This window comes from Dama dama, chromosome 26, assembly GCF_033118175.1.
Source record: "Dama dama isolate Ldn47 chromosome 26, ASM3311817v1, whole genome shotgun sequence".
Classification (NCBI taxonomy): domain Eukaryota; kingdom Metazoa; phylum Chordata; class Mammalia; order Artiodactyla; family Cervidae; genus Dama; species Dama dama.
In genome coordinates this window covers 43,165,259-43,188,264 of record NC_083706.1, presented here as the reverse complement: position 1 = coordinate 43,188,264, position 23,006 = coordinate 43,165,259, and the positions used below count along the sequence as shown (strand labels likewise).

The 23,006-nt window shown below is 38.8% G+C and overlaps 1 protein-coding gene across 1 annotated transcript in view; it reads right to left on the bottom strand.

Annotated features, from left to right (window-relative positions):
- The window catches only part of ESR1 (estrogen receptor 1), a 271,737-nt gene that overhangs the window by 209,467 nt on the left and 39,264 nt on the right, over positions 1–23,006 (bottom strand). The gene's annotated exons all lie outside the window — the stretch shown is intronic.

The window sequence follows — 23,006 nt, the reverse complement described above, 5'->3', positions numbered from 1 at the left end:
GTATTCTGGAAATTAACCCCTTGTCAGTTCCATTATTTGCATATATTTTCTCCCATTCTATGTGTTGTCTTTCCATTTTGTTTGTTTTCCTTTGTTGTACAAAAGCTTCTAAGTTTAACTAGGTCCAATTTTTTGTTTTTATATTTTTATTTTCATTACTCTAGGAGGTAGATCCAAAAAGGTATTGCTGCAATTTACATCAAAGACTTCTGCCTATATTTTCCTCTAAGAGTTTTATATAGTATCTGGCTTTATATTTAGATCTTTAATTCATTTTGAGTTTATTTTTGTGTACAGTGTTAGAGAATGTTTTAATTCTTTTACATGTGCCTGTCCAGTTTTTCCAGCACCACTTATTGAAGAGATTGTCTTTTCTCCATTGTATATTCCTGCCTCCTTTGTTGTAGGCTAATTGACCATAGGTGTGTGGGTTTGTTTCTGGGCTTTCTAACCTATTCTATTGATCTATAAGTCTGTCATTATACCAGTACCATAATGTTTTTCTTACTGTAGTTTTATAGTATAGTCAGGGAGCCTGATTCCTCCAACTCTGCTTTTCTTTCTCAAGATTACTTTGGTTATTCTGGCTCTTTTGTGTTTCCATACAAATTTTAATATTTTTTATTATACATCTGAAAAAAAATGCTATTGGTAACTTGACAGTGATTATATTGAATCTGTACATTGCCTTGAGTAGTATAGTCATTTTGACAATATTGATTCTTCCAAAGCAAGAACATGGCATATCTTTCCATCTGTTGTGTTATCTTCAATTTCTTTCATCAGGCTCTTATAGTTTTCAGAGTACAGGTCTTTTGTCTCCTTATGTAGATTTATTCCTAGGTTTTGGTTTTTTTTTTTGTTTTTTTTTTTTGATACAATGGTAAATGGAATTGTTTCCCTAATTTCTCTTTCTGATCTTTCTTTGTTAGTGTACAGAAATTCAACAGATTTCTATGTATTAATTTTGTATCCTGCATTAATAAGCTCTAGTACTTTGCTGCTAGCATCTTTAGGATTTTCAATGTATAGTATCATGTCATCTGCAAACAGTGACAATTTTACTTCTTTTCCAGTTTAGATCCCTTTTATTTTTCTTCTCTGACTGCAGTATTATTTATAATAGCCAAGATATGGATACAAGCTAAGGTGCCCATTAATGGATGAATGTATAAAGAAGAGGTGATGTATATATACAATGGAATATTACTCAGCCATAAAAAGATGAAATCTTGCCATCTGCGACAACATGTATGGACCTTGAGGGTATTATGCTAAGTGAAATAATTCAGACAGAAGTACAAATATCATATGATCTCACCCGTATGTGGAGTATAAATCTATCCATCCATTAATCAATTAAGCCAAACTAAACAAAAACAAGCACACAAATATAAAGAATAGAGTAGTGGTTAGCAGCAGGGAAGTGGGGAAGGGAGAAAGCAAAATGGGTACAAGGAGTCAATAGTATGGTGGCAAATGGAAACTAAACTTCTGGTGATGAGAACATGCAGTGCATATGGAAGCCGAAATGTCGTATTGTACACATGCAACTTATATCATGTTGTAGACCGACAAGATAAATAAATAAATAAATGAGAAGCTGGAGGTGTAAAGAGCATCTACATGAGGCACGCAGGGTAGAAAAGGAATCAGAGTTGTGTATTTTTAGTTGGCCTTTTCAGATTTCCTTCTGCATGACTGGGGGCAGGACTGCCAGTAGAACTAGCTGTACTCCCCATGAACCAGACACTGTGCTAAGTGACTTTAGCACATCGAAGCATCATAACTGGGGATGTAGGTAAGGCAATTCCCATGTAATAGAAGCAGAAGTTGAGACTCCAAAACACTGGATTACTTACTGAAAGTCACTCAGCTGATAACAGGAGGAACCCTGGCTGAAATTCAGGTCTGTGTCATTCACAAATCCTGGTTCCCCAAGTAACACCATAATAGGGTTGGTGAAATGGAAAAAAAATGCAAGAACTACTGAATCAGAATGCCTAAATATTGTTACAATTGACACTGTAATAAAAATATCATTACCTAACGTAATCAATCTATTACTATTATGCCTTTGGGAGGGCATCTCAGAAGCAGCAATGAAATTTAAAAAAATCTGTCATTCCTAATACTTCCACAGATAAAGCTATGTGAACTTAATCACATGAAATACATTCATTGGTAGGTTATAACACATTACAAAAAAATATATTTTTGGAAAACCTTTCAGCACACACCAGCATAAAATAAAGACAGAAAGAGAAAGTAGAAAGTCAAGTGCTGAGGAAGTAAATAAAAAATTTACATTCTGTGAAAAAACAACTAAAATATTGAGTTTGGAACTAAAGCTTGACTCAGATATTAAAGAGAATATTTAGTGATTTACAGCCAATGCAATGAGCCAAACAAAATGGAATAGAACTTGGCTGTCTCAGTGAACACATTCCTAAAAATCCAGTGAGGATATTCAATGTGCCATGATTTGAACAATTTCACAAACACATCTGTATGTAATGTCATGCAAATAAAAACAGTATGCCTTCATACTCATCCCCAATATATTTTCATAGCTAATCAATTCTAATATATCTTATCAATGATAACAACCACCTGCAAATGACATTTTACTTTTAATTTTTAATGAAAGTATTTTTAAATAAAAGCATTATTTATATCTCAGTCTAGCTTTAAAGAAGACAAATTTTAAAGGAATTCTAAGAAAGATAATTGTCCCGCAAAGTTTCTTTTTCTAAATAAAGTAAGGGAAGCTCTTCAATCTATTTGCCTTCGTCAGACCCCAAACATTTCTGCCAAGGTAGCAACAAGACCCATCTCCTTGTCCAGCTTCGTGTATGATGTGCAAAACCACAATTGTTTTAAGCCCTTGGCACAGGATCAAACCCACAGCTGTAAGAAAGAAAAACACAATGAAATCAATAACCACCAGCTCACTGTCATAGCCCAGAGACAATGAATCACTTTCCGGAATGCCTCTTAGGGCTCAACACAAAAGCAAGTGCTGTTTCACAGCCCAGAGAAGGACTTTCTGAAATTGCTTCTCCTGGAAAAACTGACAAGTTTCAAATGAAGAGGAGACCAGAGTGCCAACTGAAGCAAAGAGTTCCATGCCAGGCTGCCTTCAGCTCACCTCTCCTCTACCTTTCTCTCCTCCGCAATCCACAGACCAAGCAAGCAGACTTAACCACCAGAAACTCACTAGGCTCTGTTTCCAGACAGTTCTTTAAGCTTTCTTCCTATTTGCAGTCACTTAAAGTCCACACAGTGGTTGCCAAAAGCAGTAGAAACAATTTCAAACTGTTCTGGTCTCAAGCTGGAGAGCAAGTGAAATAGACGAGCAATCAGAGCAAGAGGGTAAAACTCAAGAGACCCTGAGCAGAGCTGTGCTTCTGGTCCTGGATGTCCTGTCACTGTTGTTGTCCTGGGTGACTTGTTCAGTTGCTAAGTCATGTCCAATTCTGCAGTCCCATGAACTGCAGCACACCAGGCTTCCCTGTCATTATCTAACTCCAGGAGCTTGCTGAAACTCATGTCCATTGAGTCAAGTGATGCCATCCAATCATCTCATCCTCTGCCGCTCCCTTCTCCACTTACCCTCAATCTTTCCCAACATCAGGGATGTTTAGAACTGCAAAAAAGTGCATTGTCCTACCCTCCTGTCCCTGGGTCATTGTGGTGCTTTAAGGAGAGAAAGGAAACACTATTTACTAAGATCTGGTGGGATGCGGAATAGGAACATCCCTCAAGCTGCCACATCTGAATGTTCCCTTGGAGACATCTGACCATCAAACTGCTAAATGGGGAGTTTCATCCATCTTCAGGAGGCCTCCAAAATGAATACCCAGGAGGAAGTTCCTCTCGGGCATCCTGGCAAATGTAATCAAAGAAGCAGCAGAAGCTTCTGAATCCATGGTCAGAGGTTGCTTCTAGCATGCTTTCACAGATGAATTCAGTCATTTTTTAAAAACTGAAGTTCAGTTCAAAAACATGGAAATAAACCAAAAGACAATCTGTCAGACTTAGTCTTCTGTCTCAGCTTGAATAACAATTTCTCCTAACAAATAAAGAAATAAATGGATGTTGCTTTTCATTCATTATGTTACCAGTGAACCTTTGCAGGATGGTTATTGGATAAAACAAAACACAACCTACGCACAAGGAGAATTGTTTTGTACTGAACTGTACTTATTTCCATGGTAAATTTAACCCAAAATAGCACAGATAATCAATCTCAAGCATTTTATGGTCCTTGTGATGGGGGATAGTTTCTTCACCATATGCTTCAAGAGCCCTGCAGCCTGGCAAAGAGCTATGCGTACATTAGACGCTCCATAAATGAATGAGTGGGAAGCAGAAGTGGTATTAAAATGCACATTGCCTGGGCATCCAGATAATTAAAGTTTACTTTGTTATACTGCCCCGGAGGGAGCATTCTCTTAGACAAATCACCTCATTGTGCTTGTCAAGTTTTCTCATTTCTCAGATGTCTATATGCTGTCCATGCCCCATTGTGGCTGATGAGAACGAGAGGGCCTGGAAAAACAAAGAATCTCCTTTCCCTCCACTCTCCAGAACTAGCCTTAGGAAAGGAAATGGCATAGCTGTAGGGTATGAACAAGCTTTCTGATGTCCTGGCCTCAGATCCTCATCTGTATAAGGAAAGGGCCGAACGTGTTGATAATGGGGGCCCATTCTAGTACTAAACTTTTTATTCTCTTTTGTCACTTTAATGAAGTATACATTTCCTTGTCTAGGCTTCCCTGATGACTCAGATGGTAAGGAATCTGCCTGCAATGCGGGAGGCCTGGGTTTGATCCCTGGGTTTGGAAGATCCCCTGGAGAAGGAAATGGCTACCCACTGCAGTATTCCTGCCTGGGAAATCCCATGGATAAAGGAGCCTGGGAGACTATAGTCCAAAGAACTGGACACGACTGAGCAACTAACACTTCTTCTTCTACATTTCCTTGTCACCTGGCTTCTTGAGGTTCTAGATTGAAGATTTTTCTTTACAGCTTCCAAGAGTTGACCTCCACTGGTGGTCATGGAACTAAATGGAAGGAATATGAGCATATTTAGGGAATGTCAAGGAGAAGGCAATGGCAACCCACTCCAGTACTCTTGCCTGGAGAATCCCATGAACAGAGGAGCCTGGTAGGCTACAGTCCATGGGGTCACTAAGAGTTGGACATGACTGAGAGAGAGACTTCACTTTCACTTTTCACTTTCATGCATTGGAGAAGGAAATGGCAACCCACTCCAGTATTTTTGCCTAGAGAATCCCAGGGATAGAGAAGCCTGTCGGGCTGCCATCCATGGGGTTGCACAGAGTCCGACACTACTGACGTGACTTAGCAGCAGTAGCAGCAGGGAATGTCAAAGTGTTAGGAGCACAGAACTCCTCCTTGAGTCCCAGGCACCATGCCATCCTGGGTGAAGCTGGCAACCCCTCTGGACCATCTGATACCTTCCCTCATGGCTTCTGTGAGGCCCAGAAAGATAATATATGCAAACACTTGATCAATCATAAAACTCTGTGCCAATGGAGGCACTACTATGGACTAATATACAGCCATTCAAATAAAATGAAACTAGTACATACTAATGTGGACAAATCTCCACTATACTTTATACACTGAGAAAAACTAGGCACCAAATAATGTGAAGAGTAGAATACCATTTATGTTAGCAAGGGCCTTCCCAGGTGGTGCAGGGGTTAAGAATCTGCCTGTCAATGCAAGAGGTGCAAGAGATATGGGTTCCATCCCTGGGTCGGGAAGATCCCCTGGAGAAAGAAATGGCAACCCACTCCAGTATTCTTGCCTGCGAAATCCCACGGACAGAGGAGCCTGATGGGCTACAGTCCATGGGGTCGCAAAGAGTCAGACACAACAGCACAGACATATGTTACCAAAAAATATGTATGTGAGTAAGTGTATGTGTACACACATTTATGTAATTTTTGGAAGAAGCTGTTAACACAGTGTTTACCTATCAAGAAAGGAAGTATGGATTCTGAAATGGGACCAGAGGAAGACCTTAACTTTTCATCATACACCATTTTGTACTGTGCAACATATAACTATGTGTATTTGTGTATTCATCGGGTTTTTGGGGGGATAATCAAAAAAGAAAAAAAATATTTTTAAAATATCTAACCAACATCAGCCCGGCGTCAACAATCTTCATTTCTTTTCTGGTTCTGCTACGATTTCCATCCAGTGGTTACTTCTCTCTACTCAGCAACTCATGCACCAAGCAATAAACTTAACCACCAGAACCTCACTAGGCAAGAGAAAACATCACATCTCTTTTATAAAGAATGGGGAAAAGGCTAATTGTGAGCTACGTTTTGGTCTTTAGATGCTCCAGCAGAGAATGAGTAGCAGACGCCCAAACCACAGGCAGACGCTCCTGTTTCGAAGCCATCCTGAGTATCTATCTCTTCTGCTCCTCCCTGGGTCTAGCATCCCTTGCTTTCTGCCGACACAAACCTTTACCCTGAAAGGGTTTTGGTTCACTCCCCATATTGAGTATAGAGTCATCATTCTTTTTTATCTTATGCCAATAGGATATAAGTAGGCACAGAGGGTGGTCCTCCCTGGGGCTCAGCAGTAAAGAATCTGCCTGCAATGCAGGAGACCTGAGTTTCATCCCTGGGTTGGGAAGATCCCCTGGAAAAGGGAATGACAACCCACTCCAGTATTCTTGCCTGGGAAACCCCATGGACAGAAGAGCCGGGGGAGCTACAGTCCATGGGGTCGCAAAGAGTCATAACTAATCACATACACAGGCACGCAGATACAGGATAGTAATACAGCCCCATTTTCGCCTGGCAAACAGGACTAACACCAGTCAACTCTGTACCTCGCTTTTCTTGCCTGTTAACCTAATGGGAAAAGAAGCCAGTGACAGTCAGTGACAATCCTCACCTTCAGCATCCCCCTGGAATCAATTCTTCCCTTGGGAGATGCAAAACAATACAGTGGCTAATATAACACAATGAGTTCTGTAGTCCCATAGCTGGGTTCAATACTGGTTTTGTTTCTTAAACACCTCAGTTTCCTCATCTGTAAACAAGAGTAATTTTAGTGTTGATCTCCTAGACTTTTGTGGAGGATTAAATGAGATGATATGTGTGTTGTGTGTGCTAAGTCGCTCAGTCCTGTCTGACTCTTTGGGACTCCTTGGCCTATAGACCAGCAGGCTCCTCTGTCCATGGATTCTCCAGGCAAGAATACTGGAGTAGGTTGCCATTTCCTACTCCAGGGAGAGATGATGCATATGAAACCCTATAGAATTTGCCTGCAACACAGAAGACCCGAATTCGACTCCTGGGTCTACATCCCTTGGAGTAGGAAATGGAAACCTTGCCTGGAGAACTCCATGGGCAGAGGAGCCTGGTGGGCCACAGTCCGTGGGGTTGAAAAGAGTTGGGCACTATTGAGCAACTAATACTTTCATATGAAACCCTAACATAAAGCCTGGTGCAGGGCAGGTACTCATTAAATATGAACCACCATTCTTATTAAAAACTCAGTCTCCAGACCAGCAGAGCTCAACTTTGTAAGGACAGCATATAAATGACAATATCTTCAAACCAATTTGTAATAACCTATCATTTCCTAATAGTTAAAAAAATCTTTTTTACCCTTAAGTAATTCTCTTCACATTATGTAGCATGCTAGGCTACATTTATGCAGTCAAGTGTAAATCATCCAGAATACTTCATCCACTTCATCCTGTCCAAAAGTTCACTTCAGCCAGCAAAAGGCCAACTGTCAGAGCTGGAAACTATTCTAAGGCTTGAAAAAGAAACTGAAAATGTAAGAGAAATAGCTATTTATTCGAGCCTCTTAACAAAACACATTCAAATACCTTTTTAAACAACCAAGAATTACAGTCTAACTGTCCAAGAATGCAAAAAAGTCATAACATGTCTCTGAAAAGAACTAAACTCAAAAATAATTCACCTCTGGACTTGAAAGTGAACATGGCTACCTCTTCTGTCCAAAAAGGTAAAGTACAAAAGTCATCTGGTTAATAAGCCCCAAACTACTAAGCTAACCTATACTCTGATTCCGGATTCTCTGATACCTGAATTAGCCTCATGGCTTACAAATGAGAACATGGAAGAAGGACTACATTTTATTTAACAGAATATATTTCAAGAAGTGCTAGATTTAGTATAATTACTTTTTTTGAAATCTATTCTTTCTAACTGATTAATAATTTGTTGCCATTCCAAACTCCCATTTTGAAGCAGAAATTATTAATACAGGGTTATTGTGGATTTTTTTTCCTACTTTAGTGCAAAATGGGGCTTCCATGGTGGCTCAAGAGGTAAAGAATCTGCCTGGAATGTGGGAGACCCAGGTTCAATCCCTGGGTTGGAAAGATCGCCCGGAGAAGGAAATGACAGCCCACTCCAGAGTTCTTGCCTGGGAAATCCCATGGACAGAGTAGCCTGGTGGGCTAAAGTCCAAAATGTCACAAATAGTCGGACATAACTGAACACTTTGACTTTAATGCAAAATGCCTGTTTAGTTTGGAGGCAGAACTCTTTGGGAATGTGCTCATAGAGATTATATTCTTGGTATCACTCTCAGGACATAGCAATATTTAAAATGGACCATTCCAGCTCAGCAAATCATAAAAGAAAGTTGATTCCAATAATTTACACATCCAACAAGTATAATTTGAAAAGTGTTTGCCTCTGATTCCATACTAGAGCTTTGTTTTTCTGACCATTCTGGATCCACTGCTACATTGGCAGGTATGAGGCAGATAGCCCCATGATGGCTGCTCCCGTAAAGATTTTCTTAAAAGAATGCTATTGTAACCTGCTCCTAGGCCTTTTTTATAATAGTTCACCCTACTTAATTGGTCACCAAAACAAAGCCAATTTTGAAGGAACACGTTTCTACTAGTGGGAAAAGAATCAACTACGACATCAATCTTTAAAACATTTTTTATTACACATGTAAAGATACTTATTAGAAAAATTAAAATACAGATTAGCAAAAAGATTAAAATGTAGTCATGCTTTTAATGACTCAGAGATAGCCACTGAAAATATTTTGTAGTAAGTACTTCTAAAGTCTCTTAAGTACTTCTGTCCCTCTCTATATATGTGTGCATGTAAATATGGTCTTTATGTGTATACCTATGTGTATGTACATGAGAGCTTCCCTGGTAGCTCAGTCGGGAAAGAATCTGCCTGCAGTGCAGGAGATCTAGGTTTGATCCCTGGGTCAGAAAGATCCCTGGAAGGAAATGGCAACCCACACCAGTATTCTTGCCTGGGAAATCCTATGGACAGAGAAGCCTGGCGGGCTACAGTCCACGGGGTTGCAAGAGTCAGACATGACTTAGTGACTAAGCCAGCCAGCCACGTGTATGGACATATGTATGTGAACATGCACACGGCACGCACACAGACAAAAGGAAGTATTTACAAGAAAGCTCTGATGCCAAGACTTTATCCTGCCTTATATTCAGAAAAAGTGACTCTCTAAGAAGCATTTAATTAGAGTCATGAATGGTCTACAGGGTCCTTAGCAGTACTTGTATTTCTAGGAAAATGGATCCAAAGTCAGGGATTGTGACTGATCCATTCATTTGGTTCAGGAAGGAAATACAAAAGCAAGAAAAAGAAGCAGGGTACCTCAGTCCCAGGGCTGACCTAACAGCCAGTCTGCTCCTCCTGTCTTCACGTGGATTACAAAAAGTCAGGAACACAGCAAGAACAGGGGGCAGAGTTTGTTTTTTTTTTTTTAAAGCCCATTTCTGGGATCTAAATTTACATATTAATGTCATCTCATGTCTTTACATCAATTGCACCAACAGTACTAATCTTAGGGTAAAGTATTGTATAGAAAGAATGGAGGACTGAGGAATCAAAATCCTTTAAATGCCCTGTGCAAAACTGATAAAAGGTGATCAAATCATTTTTTTTTTCTTCTCTAAGATCTGGTTTACTGCCACAATTCTAAAAATTAAAGGATGCATCTTAGAAGTGGTTCACATCATAGGGAAGTTTATGCCATGGCTTAGAAGAATTAGCCTCCAACTAATATAAATAAATGAAAAAAATAAATAAAATAAAATGTAAAAAAAAACACCCTTTCATAAACATCTCATTAAATTAAAACCAGGAAAAAACATAAAGAAACTTGCAAGCATAAAAATGACAGAATCTAAGTTAAGCCTACTTAAATACATCTTAGCTTGGGACCAATTGTTTTCTTCTACATCAAATATCAAATGTATTTGCCTGTATAATAGCTACGTTATATATTACAACAGAGGAACAGCTTCAGATTTTTATTATTACTCCCATGTCCAACTTTAAAAGCAAACTGTACTAGCACATTATCCTGGAAATGAGTAAAGTATTATCAACTTCTGAATATATGCCAGACTTACTAGTAACGCCAGCAGTACAGATATACACATGGGATATGTTTTTAAAATATGTTACAAATAATAAAAAAAAACCACGTGTATGAATGTATATATATATATATGTACATATATATATATATAACTGAATCAATCTGCGGTACACCTGAATCTAATGTAACACTGTAAATCAACTAAATTTCAATAAAAGCTAAAAAGTAAACTACAGATAAACTTTTAAAAAGTTTAAAAAATAAAAAAACTCACACTCCCCTAAAATATTCTATAATGCTGTGTAGTATTAAACATGCAGAAGTGAGCCATGCAATCACAATGTAAATCATGAAGCCCTTACAGTGAAGTAGAACTCAGCCTGACCCTCTGATGCAGAGGACCACTTTAAACACCAAAATGTTTTCAAGTTTATTCCAGTGCACAGTGCCCATGCCTTCCTCTCAACTCAGAACCTTACCTTCTCAGATACCCACCCTTTTGTTTCTTTTTACTGCTCTGAGGCATCTCCTGTGGCACCGAGTTAAATGCTTCTGTGGTTTAGTGTATATTGTTATAATCTTTCCATTTCTGTACAAACTGAATTTTTAATTGGATCTAGAGTCTATGGCATTTATAGTTTTGCATTTCTCCCAGGGTTAAAATAAAATGGCCATTCAAGAAGTATCTGTTGCATAAAAAATCTTGTTCTAAGTGTCTGAGCTCAAAGAGCTAGCCCTCTTAGGTGGAGAAGCTGTGAGAAACTTGAACAGGGAGGTCTGCAGAATAAGAAAACATGAGCTAAGAAGAGTGCATTAAGGCAAAGCAAGAACCGGTCTGCTTTGAGAGACCATGCTTCTTACAAGTCAGGTTGGGTGGCAAGAGAGGAGAGAATGGCTTGTACCAGATAACACAAGCAGAAGGAAAACAACTCCCACAAGGGGCTGGTGAAGGCATCCACCAAATTAACTTGATAAGAAAGAGGCCAGAACGAGGAATTGCACATGATGAGGTCTGTCCAGAGAGCAGAGACGGGGCTGGTCTGCAGGCACTTGTGTGACGGGAAGAGTGATCAACGTGCTAGCAATCAGAAAAACAAAACAGAGAGGAAAACCATCTCCAAGGTGACTACTATCAACCGTCATGTCGCTGGTTAGCAGTGGTGGTAAGTGCACTTTTACATAATTTTCAAATGAAATCTCTCATTAGGAACTCTGCTGTGTCAAAGGGACAAAACAATGGTAAACTCTGATTATCTTCAGTTCAGTTCAGTCACTCAGTCGTGTCTGACTCTTTGCAACCCCATGGACTGCAGCACACCAGGCTTCCCTATCCATCACCAACTCCCAGAGCTTGCTCAAACTCACGTACATTGAGTCAGTGATGCCAAAGAATTGTAATTTCTCTTCTCTGGTGTATAAGGAAAATATTGTGAAATTCATTAAATGAATTTCAGTTCGCTTAATGAAATACATTAAAGTGTATGCAGGATTCTTTTAAATCACTCTGCTTAAATTTGAATCACAAAAAATGCATATTTATAAATGTAACCTAGCCACTCACTCCTGGGGGGCGATTTAAGAATTTCTTTACTCATTCACTCCACACTTTCTAATACATGATTTTCAAACTGCCAAATGAATCAGATAAATATGCTTGTTTGGATAAAATTTAAAGCCTACATACTCTTTCTCAAAGAAAAGAGAGAGAACAGTACCTATGGCAGAGAGAAATTACAATTTAATAACTAAATTGTTTACTTCTTTGTCCCTTTATTAACAACTGAAAAAAATGAAATCTCTTGCTATTGCAGCTAAAGGAAGATGAAAATGTGAAGAAAATAACAGAAATCCTTCCCCCACTATAATCTTTCTCAAGCAAAGCATTTCCTTTCTTTGAAAACATTAAATCTGTTCTAAAACTTACACATGAGCAGAGAATTAACATAATTGCAAGAAAAAGCTTTACAAAGTGGATGGCAGATCTATGAAATAGATTTTTCTTGAATGTTGTTATTTTTCAGTCAAGGTTATTGTATAACTTGTATACACAGTTCTGAAATGGCAAAGTATAATATAGAGATCAGAAATGAGCAGACTATATTTCTCGAAGTATACTTTTCTCTGAATGAGCATGAGAGAATCAGGCCATTCTCTCTGAAAGGACAGGAAGAAGAAGGTGAGGGTGGGATGTTTCAAAAGAACAGCATGTATACTATCTACGGTGAAACAGATCACCAGCCCAGGTGGGATGCATGAGACAAGTGCTCGGGCCTGGTGCACTGGGAAGACCCAGAGGAATCGGGTGGAGAGGGAGGTGGGAGGGGGGATTGGGATGGGGAATACGTGTAAATCTATGGCTGATTCATATCAATGTATGACAAAACCCACTGAAATGTTGTGAAGTAATTAGCCTCCAACTAATAAAAATAAATAAATAAATAAAAATAAAAACAAACCAAAAAAAAGGAAATAGCATTTTAAAGATATCAACAGCAACTTTCTATGAAGGAGAGGGCAATTCAGGCAGCATTAGGCCATGGGCCACCATCAGTAGGAACTGTAACAGCAGAATTTTGAGGGCTAGTTAACGCTCTTAGAAAACATACCTATTAAAGGCTATCTATAATTTTAGTGTGAAATCATTACTGCTCATAAACAAGGCTTTCTAATGGAATTGATGATAAGCTTAATCACTATATATGGGCATAAAGTCTACTCCTTTAATGGAAACAGTCAATGCCATGACCAGAACAGAACCATTTAGTAGAGAAATTGGAAATTTAATTTCAATCAGATGAACAAAAAGACGAAAAAGAATGCTTGAAGTGGTAGCATAAAAAACACCAGCGATTAAAAACATTTGGAACCTTTGCTTACCTTTCAAAGGCATTTGTTGCCATGGTTTTTAAAGACCTCTGAAAGCTTCAGCTGTGTCCACAAGAGCTGCCAAGAAATAGGGGTTCTATACTGATTTTATTTGTCAAATGCATTTTGTCTTAATTATCTCCAAGATAAAGATTTCTTGGCCGAAGGATATATATATAAAAAAAAATCCAGTGTTATTTCACAGGTAGAAAGACTATGATTTTGCTTTTCTGAACCATTCTTCAAACGCATACATGCACTTGTGCACGCACCTCTAATTTTCATACTGTAGCATTTAAGAGTAACTAGCACTTAAAACTGGTAATAGGGATGGCATTCTTATTGAAGGAGGTTTTTAGGTCTTAAATTTTAGGGCTGTGCCTTCCTTTTTCTCTGTTGAGAACCAGGAGCCAAGCATCTGGCAAATTTATCAACAGCTGGAGGTAAAACTTTTAGAAAGTTTCATTATAAGTGCTTTCATTTGAAAACTACATGATAGCTCATATGTATACACACTAATAACTCTTTGGCCTTTTGGCCCCAATAGTTTTGATTCTCTTGCAAAATTTGCATGTTTCTGGGTTAAAAAAGATGTCTATGGACTCCCACAGTATTCATAATGTGGGGGGAAAGCATGCTTTTTATTTGAACATCATAAAAATGCTTATATTTGTTCCTGCTGTTTACTATTTTTATAGCTAATGTGTTGGTACCAGCATGTTCTCAAACTGGAAGATCCTGGAGAGCAGCACTTGGTCCTATTGGGCTAATTTGTGATTTTCCTACTTAGAAGGGACTTGAACATAAACTTTTAATAATGAGAGTGCTTCTTATAAGGTTTTGGTAAGATCCAGGAACTCATATTATCCTGAGAATCAAGACGGCGTTTCTGGAGTTTCTTCTTCATTATTAATGGACGACCGTGAGGAAGTAGTTAAAACATTCATGTCATCAAGTTTCTTAAAAATTTATTGAGGAAATCGATTCCAACTCCCACCAGAAGAGATTACTGCTTCTGTCTCTGTAGCTGCTGGATAATTCTATCCGGATATCCAATTATCATGTCAAATTCAGTATGTCTGGAATGTAACTTTCTCTTGTTTAGTCGCTAAGTCACGTCCAACTGTTCTTGGGACCCCATGGACTGTAGCTCACCAGGCTCTTCTGTCCACGAGATTTCCCAGGCAAGAATACTGGAGTGGGTTGTTATTTCCTTCTTCAGGGGATCTTCTCCACTCAGGGATTGAACCCACATCTCCAGCATTGGTGGGCAGGTTCTTTACTACTGCGCCATGAGGACTACTCCTTTCTAATCAGCCTTCCTCTTGATCGTCCCAGTTCAGGTAATGACACCATCATTTTCCCTCTGTTTTTTAACTTGTTCAACTTCCTTCTTTTCCAGATATTTCATATTGAATCATCTTAAAACAAGGTTAATTCTTTCATTTATAATATCCTTCATGCTATTCCTTTTCCCATTTCACAAATACCAAAGTCAAGATTTCATATGTAGTATGCCTAAAGTATGTGAAAAAGAGACAAATTCATCCTCATGCTCCCTTCTCTGGTCTCTACTATTTGCCTTTGGCAGATAAATCTTAATTAAAGAGTGTTTTGTCATCCCTCTCCCATGATTGAAAAAAATGTAATGGTTTTATATTGCCTAATCCTAACCTTCCTTTCATTCTTATATTCATTGAGTGACTCCTGTAATATTAAGTCTTGATTTGGATCTTGCTTTTGGGAGACTCACAGAGAAAAGACACACACACAAACATAAGCAAGCCTTGGAGATATTAAGGGCTAGGTTCCAGACCACTGCAATAAAGTGAACATCACAATAAAAGGAGTCACACGAATGTTTTTGTTTCCCAATACATATAAAAGTTATGTTTATACTATACTGTCGTCTATTGTGTACAATAGCATTATGTCTAAAAAATGAACATGTCTCAATTAAAAAATACTGTATTGCTAGAAAATGCTAACCGTCATCTGAGCCTTCAGCAAGTCACAGTTATTTTGCTGGTGGAGGGTCTTGCCTCAATGTTGATGACTGATTACTGATCAGGGTAGTGGCTGCTGAAAGTGACAATTTCTTAATATAAAACAACAAAGTTTGCTACGCTGATTGAATTTTCCTTTGTCTTGGAACAATCAGAGGCCTCTTCAGGGTTATTAATTAGCCTAATTTTAATAGTGTTGTGTCTCAGTTAATAGAGAGACCCAAGGAGAAGGGCAGAGAGTAGGGAACAGGTCATCATTGGAGCAGTCAGAACACACAACATTAATCAATTAAGTTAATTATCATATATGGATCCAATTCATGATGCCCCCAAAATTACAATAGTAACATCAAAGGCCACTGATCACAGATCACCATACAAACATAGTAAGAATTAAAAAGTTTGAAATATTGTGAGAATTGACAAAATGTAATAAAGCGAAACAAAGTGAGCAAATGCTATTCAAAAAATGGCACAGATAAGACACTTGATGTAGGGTTGCCACAAACCTTCAATTTGTAAAAACACAGTATTTGCAAAGAGCAATAAATCAAAGTGCAATAAAACAAGGTATGTCTACACCTGCCATCCTAGGCAATGGGAACAAAATATAGTCATCCCAGAGTATCCTTGGGAAATTGGTTACAGGATCCCCTTCGGATACCAAAATCTGTTCATGTTCAAGTGCCTTATATAAAATAGCCACAGCATTTGCATATATGCCACACAAATCCTCCAGTATTTTGAATCATCTCCTGATTACTTATCATACCCAATATGATGTAAATGCAAATAGTTGTAAATGCCATGTCAATACTATGTAAATAGTTCGCTGGCATAAGAAAAATTCAAGTTTTGCTTTTTGGAACTTCCTGGAAATTTTCTTTACTATTTTCAATCTGGAGTTAGTTGAATCCACAAAGTGTTGACTGTAATATGGAGGGTCATAGGAGAGAGAGAACTTCTGCATTAACATCAGGGGTTTGATATAAACACTTTTGACAAGAAGAACTTTTACAGATAGATCTGGAAAGAAAGTCCCAGCAAAGAAATGGGATGATCATGTTTGAGTAACAGCAAGTAGTCCATTCTAGACAGTCGACTTCAGAAGTAGAAATGGTGACTTTAAAACAACTAGAAATACAGGCTAGGGCAAGACTGTGGAAATCCTTGAATGCTTGGATGTCAAAGGATTATTCTGTGGGCCATGAATGTCATTAGAGAATTCTGTGCAAAGTGTTGACATGATTAGTGATTTGCTACTATTAACAGGCTGTCAGTGTGCAGATGGGTTTAGAAGAAGGAAACCAAATGAAGTAAATGACTTAAATGCAGAAGGCAGAAGAAAAAAATTAAATCACTGCAATGATCATGGTGAAAGTTAAAGGGGCAAACTCTGAGTAGTGGGAGCTGAATGGATAGACATTAAAGAGAGAGACTCAACAGGATTACACAACACCTCTGATGGGAACCATCACAGCAAAGGAGTGCAAACTGAAAAGTGAGGATAACAAGCTCCATGCTTCTAAGTGTGGACACCTGGGGGAATGTTGAGGGAACTGATATAAAGGTGGGCAGGAGGAGGAGCTAGTGTTGGGGACACCCAGGAGTCATGAAGAAGCAAAGTTGCTAACACAAAATTGTTAAAACAACATTAAGTATTACTTCACATTTCTGGAGGCTAAAAGTCTGAAATCAAGGTGTCAGCAGAGTCATGCTCCCTCTGAAACCTGCAGGGAAGAATTACTTGCCTTCTGGTGTTTGCCAGCAATCCTTGATGATCCCATGGCTTGTAGATGAATCACTTCAATATCTCTCTCCATCATCTCTGCCTCTCTGTCCAAATTTCCTCTTCCAATAAGAACATTAGTCCTCTTGAATTAAGGCTCCACCCTGCTCTAGTATGGTGGAGTACTCACCTTAACTAATTGTACCTGCAATGACCCTATTTCCAAATAAGGTGACATGCTGAGGTCCTGAGGGATTAGGACTTCAACGTATCTCTTGGGGGGACACAATACAACTCATAACACAGCAGCCCTCAACCTTTTGGCATCAGGGATCATTCTGGTGAAAGACAATTTTACCATGGACCAGGGGAGGGGGATATTTTCAGGATGATTCAAACCCATTACATTTATTGGGCACTTTATTTCTATTATTATTACATTGGGATGTATAACAAAATAATTAGACAGCTCACCATAATGCAGAATCAGTGGGCTCCCTGAACTTTTTTTTCCTGAACTCAGGCGGTAATGTCAGTGATGGGAAGCGGCTGTTAATACAGATGAAGCTTGGCCGCTCACCCTCCACTCACCTCCTGCTGAGTGTAGTACTGGTCCAGAGCCCAGGAGTTGCAGACCCCTACCATAACAGATATATATGACAGTGCTTAGGAAGCTGGGCGGAGAAATGGATGAGAAGGTGAAAGGAACAGAGGCTGAAAACTCTGGGGAATGCCTGCACATAGAGAGATGAAGAGGGAAAAACAAAGAGTCAGGGAGAAGACAAGAAGCCCTTGGGTCTTTCACAGTCAATTTACTCAACTTCCACCGTGCATTTCTTGGTTTATGCTATTTCACATTTCTGGAATTCTTCTCCAAGCTTCTTAATGCCGATGAAAATCCTCCCATTCTTTTCAGGCCTATATCAAACATACCACTTGCATTAACACTTCTCTTGCTGGTCTTACTCAATGAAATAACTCCCTTTTCTGGGACCTTCCTATAGGTTTTATCTGTCATTCTTTTGACTTCTTGCCATATTCTCTTATTTAACAGATGTGTGCTCAACATGACTATAGTCATGGGAGATATTGCAACAAACAGGGCTGGAAATTAGCTCTCACTGAGCTTCCAACCAAGTATGGGCAGGAATATTTGACCATGGCACCTGTTGCACGCATGTGTGCTTGGTTGCCAAGTCATGTCTGACTCTTGTGACCCCATGTACTGCAGCCCTCCAGCCTCCTCTGAACATGTGATTTCCCAGGTAAGAATACTGGAGTGGGCAGCCATTCCCTTCTCCAGGGGATCTTCTTGACTTAGGGATCGAACCCTTATCATCTCCAATGGCAGGTTGGTTCTTTACCACTGAGCCATCAGGGAAGCCTGGCACTTGTTGCAGACAGATAATAATCACTCAGGTGAATAAATTTTAAAGTTCATTAAGGGTTTAAGGGCCTTAAAGAAAAGTAAGAAAAGTACTTTAAAAAAAAACTGAAGGCAAAGATTTGTAGAGTTATTTTTGATGGCATAATCAGGGGACACTTCTCTGAGAACACGATCTTGGACAGGAATTGAATGATAAGAAGCCAACCAAGTAGAGAGCTGAAAGCAAAGAAAAAAATAAAAGGGAACCACATGTACTGAAGAAGGAGTGCATGTGGTGTGTTGGGGGAAGAGAAGTATGGCCAACCTGGCTGGATTACAGTGATAGGGAGAGAAGTGAGCAGGGATAGGACCATGCAGAGTACTTTAAGTCATGGAAAGGGACCTGGACTTTAGCAGCAGTGAGCGTCTGAAGTACAAGAGCATGTGACCTGATTAATGCATCTGAAAGACCTCTACTGCTGTTGCGTGGAAACTAGACTGTGGAGGGGCAAGTGGGGAAATATGGAGACCAAAGGTGTAGGAATTTTGTGTGAATGTACCGCCAGAACCAACTCTGAGCCACATCTCTGAAAGGACTCCAGAGATAAGACAGCTCTGTAACGAGAGAGCAGCCTCCACTTCTACCCTATCCTCTGGCCTTTTCTAGACAGGGGAGCACATGTCAAGACAGAAGGCAACTGGAAATGGGAAACGAAATATAAAAACTAAACCATCTTGGGCAAACAACAGTGAGTTCCTAAGCACAAATGAACTAAGTTATCTTTTCACAGACCAGCTGAACAGGCTGGAGGTTCTGTTGAAAGTCAGTCTCTGCTCAACCCTGCTGTTGAGGGAGCTATCCAGGGTGCTGGACTCTCACCCCGAAGCTTTCTAAGGCCTGGTGGGTCAGAGTATCCGTTGTCCTTGTGGGACCTAAGGCCCCCGCTGTGTTGAACATTGGTACCATGTCCTTCTGGCCTTAGCTAACCTTTAAGCCCCAGGGTGTGCCTGGGCCATGTCCATTTGATGTAATGTTAAGCATCTTCCATAGATGCCTTAGAAAGAAAAGAGCAAGTGGCAGCATAGCTAGGGGTATATAATAGGTTTGAGCCTCCACTGTGCCTCATGACCATTTATAATACGGGCCTTTATAACAATTATTTATAATACTATGACCAAGCAGCATGTTCTGTGGAGTCCTTTTTCCTCCAAATAATATTCAAAGGAAGTACCTGGTTGCTGAAAGTGACAGTGAAAGTGTTAGTCACTCAGTCGTGGCCAACTCTGCAACCCCATGGACTGCAGCCCACCAGGCTCCTCTGTCCATGGGATTGTCCAGGCAAAAATACTGGAATGGGTTGCCATGCCCTTCTCCAGGGGATCTTTCTGACTTAGGATCGAACCTGGGTCTCCCGCACTGCAAGCAGTTTCTTTACCATCTAAGCCACCAGGGAAGCCCTAGTATCTGGCTGCTGAATCTATTTATATATTATTTATATATATATATTTACATATATAATATATTTATTATTTATATATTTATATATAAATGATTATTTATTTATATATTTATTATTTAGTTTATTTTATTTATTATTTATTATGTATTTAGTGTATATATATATATATGAGTTTATATAACTCATCTAAGAGTCTCTGCCTACAACACATCTTAAGGAACACTGCCTCTCTACCTGCAATGATTAATAAATTCACAGAATATCCAATTTCACCCATCTCCTTTAAGTCATGTCCTTTTTTTAAAAAATTTTCGGCAAATCTGTCATTTTATTACTATTTTTTCCATTTATTTTTATTAGTTGGAGGCTAATTACTCTACAATATTGTAGTGGTTTTTGCCATACATTGACATGAATCAGCCATGGATTTACATGTGGTCCCCATCCTGATCCCCCCCCCATCTCCCTCCCCCATCCCATCCCTCTGGGTCATCCCAGTGTTCCAGCCCTGAGCACTTGTCTCATGCATCCAACCTGGACTGGCAATCTGTTTCACACTTGATAATATACATGTTTTGATGCTGTTCTCTCAGATCATCCCACCCTCGCCTTTGACTTTGCTTTAAAAAAAAAAAAATGTATGTTTGAGTGGAAGCCATTACTAAATATCTTGAGTAATAAGGCTCACACACTAAGTAGGGGATGAAACTCTGTATGCTTTCAAGTCAAACACTTTACCTCTTCAACTAAACACTTACAGCACTAGAGTAATCTGATGGATACTCATTTCTAGCTCTTTCCTTAAGTAAGAAGAAAAACAGGAAGAGCTACAGCATCTTCAGAACTTTCTACCTGCAACATGTCAGACCCTCCACTGTCCTTAAATAGGTTTGAGGGCCAGTGTGATTCATAAAGAGTCATAGAAGTTCAGTAAAACTTTTTAACTCCAAGTTAACAAGACTAGGTTGAGAAAGACTCTACTGCTCTGGTGTTTTCCTCTTATGTTCACAAACAAATCAAATAGATGGGAATGCCACAAAAGTAAAAAGGAAATACATTACTTTGTTTTTACAGAGCCTAAGAATAAATACATGGCCCAGGAATGCCTTTGTTTAATCAAATGGTATATTACTTTTGTTAATTTTTATTCATGGAACTCCCCAAACTCTATCTTATCTCCTCGTCTTTGCTCACATACTCTGTTCTATTTTCACATGCCTGAATACTCATCCTGCCCTTCTTTTTGCTTACTTGCAAAATCCTCCAGACAATTTTAAAACAGGAAACATTCTCTGAGAGCCTGACTAAACCCCCACCAGGAAGGAGTGAAGCTTGGACCCTATAAGACCTGCATTCAACTGTCTTGGTACTTATTATACTGTAATTTAACTGCTGGTTTATTTGTCCCTCTCTTCTACTACCTTTAAGCTCCATGCAGATAAGGACTATGTCTTGCCTATAACTATCTCCAGGGCCTCACATAGTGTTTTGCCTAGTAGGGGCATTCAATAAACAAACTAATAAATTAGTGGACTTTATAAAGGTTAGTGGAACCTTATAAAGGTTCCCCCCATCTTTAAAAATCTTTTTTCTGTGTCTTCTGTTCTGATGCCTTGATGTCTACAGACAATACTAAGTTCAACAAGGTGTTACATAGCACAATCCTAAATGCTGAACACATGTGATAAAAAGAACTATATGAAAATACTGCCATTGTTCCTCGGAGGAAGGTCATTTCTACTTCCAATCTCAGTCTTTTTACATCTATAACTGCCAATATTTTCTTTCCCTATATTTATGTATTGTTTTCCCTATCTATATCATAGCATAGCTCTTTATACTGACTTTCTAATTCTCTCATGAGAACAAATACCTTTGCCTCCTCCCCAAACAAATTCTATTTTTTTTTAACATTTTTTTTTTTATTAGTTGGAGGCCAATCACTTCACAACATTTCAGTGGGTTTTGTCATACATTGATATGAATCAGCCATTTTTGTGGGATTATGGATTATTTCTTACACATATTTTTATTTCCCTCAGAACATCTAGCACAGGTACAGAGTAAGTTCTCAATAAACATGAACAGATAAAACATTAGATTTGGAAATCATCAATTTCTCTTTCCATACATTAAATCAGGAGTCAGCAAATTATGGCCCACAGGCCAGTTCTAGTTAGTTACCTGTCTGTGTATATAAAGTTTTGTTGGCACACATCCATTTATTTACATAGTGCCTATGACTTCTTGCTGCAATGCCAAAGGTACACAGCGGCTCAGACTGCATGCCCTGCAAAGCCAAAATAGTTCCTCTCTGGTTCTTTGCAGAAAACCTTTGCTGACCACTCTTCTAAATCATTTTTATAGATGAGGGAACTCAGTCTCTGATAAATGACTTGCCCAAGTCTGCAGTTGAACCTATCCACCAAATCTACCTCTGTCAGATGATTTTCCATATCAGATTAAATGCCTGATAAAAAGAATGATATCTTAGATTATATAAAAGTAAATAAAAAAGAGGACCAAAAATGAAGATGGCTGTCAAAAGACCTTTAAGGATTTATACTAACTTAAACCAAAATACAGATAGCATTTTCCTAAATGAAATACTGTCTGCTGGTAAAAATTAAATAGTCTATGTTGATATGTATATTCATATAAAAATTTACTTGCATATATTATAAATTTTAGTAAAATGCTGACAAAAAAGGTCCAAGCCTTACTGTAGATTTCTAAAAGATGTTGAAAGTAAGAGCTGTCCAAAACAAGTGCTTTTAAAATGGACCAAGTTGACCTCACACACTGCTCTATTAAGATCTGAATAGCCTTTAAAAAAATCCATCCACTGGCAATGGAAGGAAAAATAAATAGTGTGTATCATTCCCCAGCTTTCATCCCACATTAGGGCAGTGAAGAGCTACAGCAAAAAGTCTGTGAGAATAGTGATTCATTCTCTATTCAAAAGTGTCTGCAATCAGTACCTCTTAATTTAGTAGAGTCTGGTTTTCAACAAGTTACTTCGTCTCAGTTTCCATACAGGGAATCACATAAAAACTCCACCAGAAATATTCTTAGTGCTTATATACTAAACTTTGCTTAAGTTGAAAAGGTAAAGGAACAAGAACAGAGAAAAATGGTCCAGTATTAAGACAAATGATTAATCC